This window comes from Acyrthosiphon pisum, chromosome X, assembly GCF_005508785.2.
Source record: "Acyrthosiphon pisum isolate AL4f chromosome X, pea_aphid_22Mar2018_4r6ur, whole genome shotgun sequence".
NCBI classification, from domain to species: domain Eukaryota; kingdom Metazoa; phylum Arthropoda; class Insecta; order Hemiptera; family Aphididae; genus Acyrthosiphon; species Acyrthosiphon pisum.
Window position 1 is genome coordinate 21,522,359 of NC_042493.1, and position 11,668 is coordinate 21,534,026.

Sequence of the window (11,668 nt, forward strand, 5' to 3'; positions counted from 1 at the left end):
GATTCACTTTCCCATCAGAAAGATACTGTTGAAGAAAATTTAAACATTTTTACTGTTCTAAAAAGTGATGTCAGACGCAAAAAAAAAAAATAATAATAAAAAAAAAAAAACACACATCATTTTGAAATCAATACATTTCATCGTTCCACTCAGAATCTAAAATTATTACAAGAAAGTTCAATAACATTGTTTATTATCATTTTGGGAATTACAAATAATGCAGTCACTCTTTATGTAATCAATACACTAATTAAAAAACGCAGTCAGGGATCGGCATGTAATTTTTCTTGATTTTTAATTTTTATAAATGTATTAACTGATATCACACCCAAGCGGTATAACAATTTGAATCCAGAATTTTCATTTTTATTTAGTGAGATAGATCTTCGAAGCCGGAGAGCGGATTTCGTTGTTTGGGGTTTCGTTAGATTCACATTGGTTAGGAGAAGTGTAGTGAAGATTTTCAGAACTTTATCTTTAATAGTTAATTTATTCACTACAGAATATTAAAAAAAAAATAAAAACAAATTTTATTCGGCTAAATTACCCATCCACTTATCATTACTGAGTTACATTTTTATTATTTTCCTATTTTACACAAATTCTTGAAGTTTTCAAAATTCAGACTTTTTTCATTTCAATTACTATACTTACTTGAATAAAAATCAAAGTAAAATGTAGATTAACTTTTTTATACTGAGTTAAGTTAAAATTAAACTTAGGGACCTATCAAGTTAAATTTATAATTTGTTTAACTGGGTAGTTTGTAACGTTATCAAACACCATTTTTTTTAGACTTATATAGTTAACAACTATACTGAATACTATGGTGAAGTCAGAATTTGGCTTCGGACTTAATTTCGAAGTTATGGCCTAATGAATTTCGCTATTTTGTGATTTTCACACATTCACGCATCACTCTAGTTTACTGCGCTTTTTACGAATGTAGATATATTTTTTTTTGAAAGTTATGTACTTCAACAAATTAAGAACGATGGTGCAATAAAAATTTGATAGTCAGACTTCATTTTGCAGTTATGGCCTATGGTAGTTTAAAATTCTGCGCTTATACGCATTTGCAGAATGCTCTTGATTTTTCTACGCTCGGTTTTTGATTTTGCTCTTAGGTTAGATTAGGTTAGATTAAATAAAATATTTTTTTGCAATTCAAACGATGTCAATCGATCAATTATTATTGTAGTATAGACTATACTGTATAGTAATAGGAGGTTTAGTACATAAGTTCATTAGTCATAATATTGTCATAATATAATTTATCAATCGGAATATATGAACGAGAACGACTTATCCATGCACGGCACTAGAATTTTTTTCCATGGGGGGGGGGGGGGGGGTAGAGTGGGGCATATATTTTTTTACACAGGCTAATGTTTTTTCAACAAACACTGAGGTTAATAAATAAAATATAAATATTTTCGTATCATATAACATAATATATAGCTATTAGCCATATAGTATGATCTAAAAGTCTAAATAGATAAATAGATAATATGTACAAATTTTTGGATAGTTAAAAATGTTTTAGGAATAACGACAAATATTTTTTATGTACCTTATGTAAGAAAATGTTTAAACACAGACCTTCAACAACTATATTCATAATGAATAATGATGTACAAAAATGGTCATTTCTTTATGACTTTAATATTACATACCTTTGTGAATGAATAATTATGTTTCTTTTACTTACCTACATTTCATTAATATAAACTAAAGTAATTGTGTTTAGTAATGAAAGTATACGAAAGTATTTCCATAAATTAAAATTTTTTAAAAAAGTATCCTCGCTACCGTCATTATTTAAGGAGTAACATTTAGGCAATTTCTAAACTTGTTATAGCCGCCTGTGATTTATGTGTTAGTTGTAAATGATTATGAGTGTGAGTGAAAATAAATGCAGGTATCTTCTCTCGTACGCGCATGCACTTATCAATAACCATACTCGTTAACCATATAAATTTTACTACACGAATTTTACAAAAACATACATTTGTTTTGATAAAATTAAAGTTGGTTAACGTTGTCTGATTTTGATTCTGAAAAAATATTTGAATTCATCAGAAAATTCAAGTTTTCAATTACAGTTCACAATAATATAAAATTTAGTTTTTACAAAGTGCTTCGTAAGATCTATAGACAATTTTATGGTGAGTACAAATTTTTTTTTTTACAAATCGGACAACGTTAACTAACTTTAATTTTGTCAATACTTTAGGTCTTTTCAGCTAAAACTGACGTCAGTAGCAAAGCCCCTTAAGCAGGGCTTGAAACCGATATTTGATACCGATTTTGAAAACCTGTTAAAACCGTTAAAAACCGAAAAAAAAATCGAAAAAAATCAATACCGGTAATCAAAATCGAAAAATATAAAAACCAGTATTCAAAACCAAAAATGAAATCAGAAAAAATAAATACCGATATCCAAAACCGAAATCAAAATCGGAAAAATACATACCAATAACCGAAACCGAAATCGAAATCGGAAAAAATATGTACGGTTTCAAGCCCTGCCTTTAAGAATAATGTTTTATACTTTTATGACTTTATTATATCGTACATATTTGTCAGTGGTGGGGCTGGCGAGAGGACTGAAATATTATCTGGGGGGCTAGAGCTCTACCTCGTCACCCCCCCCCCCCCTTGGCTCCGTGCCTGGACTTATCAGTTAGATGTGACATTATATATAAGCCGTTTGTCTGTACCATATGGTTTCCTGTTTCAACTAATTTTAATTGTGTTTCGCACAGAATAATGGTACAATTATGATAGGTAGTACTATCTATATTTTATAACCAAGGTTTCACACAAAAGTGTAATACACTTTACTATACCTACTATACTATTTTAAATGGTATTGTTACGACTTATGAGAGGTCCGCAGTACCTCAAGTATTGTACCGGAGCTAGTTGACTCCGGTCGCCACTCGCCATTATATACCTTGTTATGTTACCTTAACTGGCCATTGAGTTTGGTGACCGGTGTCGGCAGGCGACGGGAGCCAGTATACTTGTGTTACTTTAACTAACAATGTTAAGTTTACCTGTTAGATACCTAATTCGTCTGCACACATGCAGTGACCGCCCCCCCCCCCTACGACAACGGGTTAACATTTTAACAAGTTAATGGCCACCTTAATAGTACCTTAATACAATATTGTAAATAATAGAGCTTCAATAGTTATACCATGTTTGTTTTTTAAATTTTAATTAATATTTACGATAGTCCACAATACTCAAAACTATTTCGTTGCTGTGCCATATCGACGCGTGGTTGTTGTTATTGTTATTTGAAATACTGAATTAAAACATAAAACTACACACTGAAGTTCTATATCATTTCCTCTATATCGTCTTCTGATTTATTGTAAATTATTATTTATTATAACAAAATATTTTATACGCTTGACTGTATTCCAATAAATAAACATAAATTATTGTCATTATGAACTCAATATTCAACATTGTATGTATGATATAAATATAGAATTGTATAATTATTATTACTTTAATTTTTAAATAATAATTAATACTTAATACGAATTTACAAATGTGTATAAAAATAAAATTAAAAAAATAAATTGGTATCAATAAATGTTCACTCACATCCTCACTACCATTTAAAAGTACATATCAGGAAATATAGTCTAATAAAAATGTCTAGTTTTATAGGTTGGAGGCCAGGTTCTGTGTTGAGGCGGTTGAGGCATTTGGTTTTAGCTGCAGTGTAAGCCAAAAATCCCGATTTACATTTTTATAACATTCAATTTTAAATTAACAAAAAATCAAAAATAATTTCAATTAATTGTAAATAATTCCATATAAACCCTGTACCGTGGTGTCCCTGGAAACAACTTGCAGTGCCCTTAGAGACCAGTTTGTAGTGCACAGTCTGAAATATGCTGACTTAATTTATTTAAACAGGGTTGGAATGATGTTGGATTTCACGGATCTATACAGATACCTACGCCAAATATCGATGCACTTGCTTATAACGGTGCAATATTGAATCGTCATTATGTCCAGCCAACTTGTACTCCATCGAGGGCTGCTTTGCTTACCGGAAAATACCCGATTCGTTATGGTAGGTTCACTTGGTCTCTAATAACTTATTAGTAATAAATAACAATAGGTAAACGTAATTAAATTATGTCCTAAAAATAATATTTTGAAATACATTATTACGTTCCAAATTAATTTACCCCAAAAATATATTGATTTTTAAATAATTGTAAAAATTAAAATTAAAATACTTATTGATTTACAATCAATTAGTAATTAAACGTTTTTACAATGAAACTTTGTATACAAATTAGAATTTACAAATTGGTTATTAATTATTATGAATTTCCCAAAAAAAAGAATTTAATTTAATTTTTAATTTTTGATATTAAAAAGAAAAAATATTATACTGTACATTCTGCATGTAACGTAAGTAGATACAAATAAATTATTTAAAAAAAATATATTATTAAATATTGATTTGAACAAAAGTTATTATATTTGTTAGGTATTTTTGTTACACTCTATATTCATTGGGGTTTGGACCAGTTGCGCCTAAAACTAAATTTGTATTTTGGGGTCAGTATACCAATTTATTGCGCTGCTTATATTTTAAATCAGTATACCATATGTACATGTGTTCGATATTTGCTGTACGAATTCACATATTTTAAGTTTAAGAACATTTATATGCATATTTTATGGATTTAACAAAAATTTATTTTTTTAGAAACTTATAGTTCGAAAAAAAATATTAGATACAGGTACGACAATCAATTAATTCAAAATTAATTAATTCACCAACAGATATTTTTGTAATGCTATCGGATGCGGCTCCCTATATTATATAGTTCAGTGTGAAATATCACTTAGTCCTTTATACTGGAAAATGATTTACGTGACATGCAATGCATGTGGTCTCGACGGGACTTCTGAAGAGGTTCGCGGAAAATTTAGCACTATTAATAATATTGTATCGAATGTCAAATTTTTTTTTAAAAAGTACCTTCACGTATATTATATACCTACCTACATTATATTTTATTCAATAAATTGCATATTTTCCAAATTTTTACATAAGTACCGCAACAAGTGATGTTTATAACGCACATGTATGTACATATTTGAGTACTTTTTAGTGTTTAAAGTTCCGAGCCTTGTTAATAGCTTATTGTATGGTATTTATTTACAATATTAAAATATAATATTTAGACAATAGAATTCAACAGTAATTTTCACATTTATTTTTCGTCAGCCGCTACAAATGGATACATATTTGTATTAAAAACGTTAAATGCAGTTAAGCAACGTGTAGATAGTAAAAACAATTAATTATATTATAATACCTATTGTATTGAAGAAAAATATGTTTAATTAACGTTCAATAAATCACGCTTTGTCCCGTGTTAAAGAAATGTATTTTTTTTTTTTATGTCTGACTGATTAACTGACTTACCATAATAAACTTTGCGTAATTACATACCTGTTGGATTTAATTCTACAGAGAAATTATAATTACACATTTTTGGCCATTACTCTCTAAATCTTAAACGTGATCCACGCTTTTGCTTTTTACAGTATTAATGTATTTATAGTATTCATAGGCTGTTCTTCAGCGCAATTAGTCTATTGACCCTGAAAATGAGCGCAATATAATTGGTATATGAAAAGGTTTTAGCGCAATTTATGAACTCTCTAAAGACTATATTCCAAATATATTGGGTTCAAAATTACCTACTAGATTACTTACCCATAACTATTATTATTGGGTACACATCAAATCACTAATGTATACGTTGTTAGGCCTTCAAGGTCCACCCATTGCTTCTGGAAAAGCTTCAGCACTTCCAACGAATGAAAAAATTTTACCACAAGTAAACATGACTGAATACTATATATGTTCTTGAAATCATTTGTTTGAGTACAGTCGTCGTTACTTTAAATGTTATTTTTAAATTAATTTAAAGTATCTGAAAGAGTTGGGATATTCAACACATTTGATTGGAAAATGGCACTTGGGTCATTACCAAAAACGTTTCACTCCCACAAAAAGGGGATTCGACAGTCATTTCGGCTACTGGAACGGGTATATTAGTTATAGAAACAGCACACATGCTACGGTAAGCAACATTTTTCTACGGTTTATAATTTTATTTGAATGTACCTATTAAATTTGTTTACGTTCGATTATATCATACGTTAATTGTTATTGATGATAAAATTATAGCGAACAATGAGTGGTATCGATGCCAGGCGTGGGTTCGAAAGGGCGGGAAATGAGATGGACCGCGATCGGTATGCAACTGATGTTTTTACAGAAGAAGCTCGTAAAATCATAGAATCAAGTAAACGGGAAAACACTGAGATGTTTTTAATGGTAAGTCATTTGGCCGTTCATTCAGGAAATAGTGGACCAAATCACTTGGAAGTCTTGAATAAAACCTACAATGACGAGGCATTCGGTTATATTGAAAACGAAAACAGAAGACTTTATGCAGGTGAGAATAATATTGTTATATTAAAAAACGGGACTTTTTTAATTTTCCATTTTCTTTTTTGTTCAACTTTATTTACTTATTTATACAGTCGAGTAAGTAACTACAGATTCTTGTCTACCAATTTTACAACGTTTTTTTTTCTGTGTACCAGATATAAAACAATAAGCGTGTTAAATACGTTTATTAATGAGAAAACAAGCTCTTTATTTGCTTTGCTTTATTTGTATGGCTTACTGCATTATTTTGAGAACGATTACCGTCCAATTTTAGGATACCAGACCCAATAACCTGAAATCATCTTAGAGGTAATCATGAAAAAAAATTGTAGATAAATTTGTTATTTGGAATCTGCAATATTTGATCATGCATCTCCCTTCTACCAATCAGCTATGCATAATGCATCGGCCCTATCTTGTTGTTGATGAAATAATTTTGCATATTTTCTCGATGCAAATACGCACAATATTATAATGAAATTTATGGTGCACGAATTTCAGGCATGGTGACTTCTTTGGACGACTCTGTTGGAAAAATAATCGAATCACTACATGAACACGAAATGCTAGAAAATTCTATTGTAGTGTTTATGTCAGACAACGGTGCGCCTACGGATGATCCGTTATGGGGTCATGATAACTTTGGATCAAATTGGCCTTTAAGAGGGGTATGATTTATTTTGTGACATTTATTAAAATATTATTAACTACATGCGTTGTGGTTTGAGTGTTTTTTTGTCCTGTAAAACAGCGTCTCGGAAATTTTAATCAGATCAAGTAAATAACTGGTATAGGTAGAGGTACAAAATTACCAATTACTATACCAATAATTGGTAAATTCATAATACATTCAAGATAGATCATAATAAAAAAATATGTAATTTTTTCTTAATTTTAGAAGCTAAACAAAATTACAAAATAATATTTATAAGATCAATAAAAAAAAAAAAAAATAATATTTTGTCAATAAATTCATTATAAAAAGGTTTGATATTTTATTATAACTGTATTAAATTTAGAAAAAAGCATCAGTACTTGAAGGCGGAGTTCGTGGGGTTGCTGCGATATGGAGTCCATGGTTGAAAGAAAAAAACACTGTTTCCAATAATTTATTTCATATTACTGATTGGTTGCCCACTTTATATACAGCTGCAGGTAAATAAATTTAACAAATTTTATCAATTATTTTGTGAGTATGAAGTTTACGAGGGTCACCAAATAATGAGATACTTAAAGTTTAGGACTAGCTTTTCCGTTTATATGCGTTTATATTCTCATTAAATAAATCGGTGTCGTGACTCATGGATATTGTATAGATGAAAGTAGATGAAATAAGTAGAATTATAGGTAATATAATATACATCCGGGATTCAGGACAATCAAACGCCGAAATATTTAAAATATTTAAAAATAAAATTAAGGGTGCCAGTTCAGAGCCTCTGACTCTTCTTAGGGGGCAGACCCCTTTTGTTACGTGCCTGTTTCAAAAACTTTTTTTGTTTAATTAACTTTTTAGTGTTATCCCGCTAAAAAAGCTCCAATTTTTATTAACAAATGATTCATTTTTAGGCGGGAATTTTGAAGACTTAGGTAAAATTGATGGTGTCAATCAGTGGAAAAGTTTAACTGATACTTCAAAACAAGTAAGATCAAAGATTTTAATCAATATAGATGAGACAAGAGGAGAGGAAGCCTTGATTTTCAACCAATGGAAAGTTGTGAAAAGTAAAATTTTTTTATACTAAATCTAGTCAATATGAAATGATATGTACCTACTGTTTAAGAGTTAAAGCTATAGCCTATAACTACTAAACCACAATGGTTTTTATTAATAATATCCCATATTTGATGAATTTGTACTTTTCTATTACATTGAACCGTAGAATGATATTCTAAAAATAATATTGCTATTATTTTCAATTTTTAATTTTTAATTTAATTTTTACATTACTATAATGTTTGTATCGATGTGAGGTGCTATGTGACTGAAAATGTCTTTCTATGTTTATATTCCTATGTAAATGTTGTGCACTTTTAAACAGTAAACTTAACTTCTATATCGCTTTTAACTTGCACAGTTACGGCCCACAGACCCAAGCGCTATGATTATATTTTACACAAACATAACTAGCCATTTGAATTTTATTATTAACAACTAGCTCACTAAATGTTTTTACAGGTAACCGTACGAGTAACATGGTCTTCAACCTCAAGTACGCCGGGGATCCTGGTAACGCAGGGCCGAAATATAATATGTCCGGTGTGGTGGCAAGTACCGTTGGTAAACGACTATCAAAAATCAATTGTTTGACCCAAGACAGTTGCATGAACGCGTCAACGGCGCGAGATGTGTTTTACGTTTCCCGTTCACTGGCTAAAGTTGACGGCCAAACTTGCCCAGAGCGTGTATCCAACCCAAATCCCGACCAACAGTATGAATGTTTTGACGGATACTGTCTCTTCGATATCCTCCAAGACCCCTGCGAGTATCGAAATGTGGCCAAACAGAACCCCCAAACGCTGGACGCGACGATCCACATGCTGGAACAGTTCAAAAAGGAAATGACGATGCAAGCACCTGATCCGATAATTGATCCCGATGCGGATCCTCGTCGATTTGCCGGATATTGGGAGCCTTGGCTGGAACCTTTCGACAAAGCTTAGAGAGAATTTCCGTAATCATTTGTTATTAATTTAATATTACGCCATTTTTGTATGAATATTATAATTGTGTAGGTAATTATAACATATACATAATATTTTAATAATTATAATTTATAATAAGAAGAACATGTAGTACTTGGGCTACTACCTAATAATATTGATAACAATATAATATGTTTATTGTATCATAATTAAAAAAAATCAAGCATGTGTGAGCCCACCATTACACTCTGCGGAAGTAAAACGTCTTTCATAAGTATTGGGGCCCGTGAAACTATATGTGAATCAGGGAGAGAATGAGAAAATCAATACAAAAAAAAAATAAACGTGCACGCCGCCGACGCCGTGCATGACTTGCAAAATAAATAAATAAACAAACGTGTCGTTTCATTTTTCTTCCACCCACACGAGAAAGAAGTTTTACTTCAATATTATTATTACATTCAATAACATTAATGTAATAATAATAATTGATAAACGTTTGGAAGAAAATATAATTTAATTATGTTAGGTAGCAAAATAATATTTGTAATAGCCATAAATGACTACTATTAATATAATTTAAATTTAAATATTATAATATTATTATGGCAATGGGTTAATAATAATACAAATATTTAAAAAATTGTGTTTTAACAAAATTAGGTACATATATACATATATGTTTTGAATAGTTTTTTTACGAACCTATACGATGTACCAACAATATATAAATCTAATGACAAATATACGTACGCAATTGTCGCAAATGTGTAAAATCACAGGCACGAATTATATAATATGAAGATTTAGAACTATCTAAACTGTATTTTTATAATAACTGCCCATTCAAACGATTCATAAACAAAAAAAATTTCTATTTAGAAATATACGTATTATAATATTATAATATTAGCTGGGTTTTGGACTTGTAGGTATAGTGTAATTTTTAGTTGAGGGGCACTTCTACAATTTAGCCCCATCGAGTGCTAAATTCAATCACCGGTCAAAAAATTAGAAAATCAATTATATTTAATACCTAGTTCTTGTTTTTAACGATTCTATTGATATTTGGATTTGTTAGTTATAACTATTATTAGGTACCTACCTACTTACTATGATAAAAATCAAAATATAGAAATCTCTGACTATACGAGTGTAGAAATTATCACACATGGAACGTCGTAGTGTACTTACATCAGAGGCGTCTTCAGGTCAATTCCAATTTCCAGGGGGAAGCGGAAAATGTTTAGTCTTGAATACCGCTTTTAACAATATTAACAAAATTTATAAAATTTATTTATCTATTAGCAAAAACAGAACATTTCACGACTTATTGGGGGGGGGGGGGGCGATCCCTTCAGGGTCGCGATTGCTTTATACTACGCACTCAATGACTCACTAGCATGTACGCTTCACAAGTAACGTATACTAATTATAATGGTTTAAGACTGTTTATAGAGCTCTTAGATTTTTGCATTATACGTTACATTTTGCGACAGACCACAGTGCGGCACTATATGCATAGACGTCCACAGACTTTTGGTTGCGGGGGTACACACTAAAAATTAGGGCCCACAATAATTTTGAAAACAATTATAGATACCGAAAAATGTTTTAAAGATATCAAATGTACTAAAAATATTTATTTATTTTATTATTCATTCTAATAAAACATTAAATAACAATATATAGATATACAATCTTATAATGATAATCGACGTTTAAAAGGAACAACATTTTTGAATTCGTCAATGATTTCATTAATTTAATTTACCTTTAATTTATAATTAGGGTCCTTGTCGTTTTTGGTGAGGGGTCGGGGGTGCCCAGGCACTCCCGGCACCCCCTGTGCGCACGCCTAAGGCACCATGTGCAATTTATAAAAGGAAGCAGCGAGCCACTTCACGGAATGTTTATTGTAGAAATTATATTTTACCTAATATTATAATATTATGAAGTGATGTGATAATTTATGACATATTATCTATATCTACGACTTTATTTTATGGTATAGTAAATTCTTTATTATTTGTCCACTGCAGCTCTTGAATATTATTCTGATAATAATAATAATAATAATAATAATAATAGTAATAATATTCTTATTATTTATCCTGACATAATTCCACAAAATATGTCGGTGCCTATTTTAATTACAATATTATTTTTATAACCCTTCGTACGTAGAATAAGCACAACTATATATTATAAACCTTTAAAAATTCAAGTGTCTTTCTTATTTTTATGTTTGGAAAAATATATAATTATTTAAATATATTATTTAATATATTTTAATATTCTATGATAAATATGGTGAAGTATGCCTATATTTGTTTTAAGGAAACGATTGTTGATGTCAGTTGATTAGTAAGATACATAATTGTATAGTACACATGCATAATGCATTGAACAATATTATACAGACAGTGAACTGTGGAATAAAAATCCTGGGAAAAAAAATCCCCGTAATCTAGGAAAAATAACCTTAGACTAGTAGACTACAAATTA

General features: G+C 30.1%; 1 protein-coding gene across 2 annotated transcripts in view; it reads left to right on the forward strand.

Annotated features, from left to right (window-relative positions):
* The window catches only part of LOC100167141 (arylsulfatase B), a 23,483-nt gene that overhangs the window by 11,156 nt on the left and 659 nt on the right, over nt 1–11,668 (forward strand). The window lies entirely within an intron of this gene.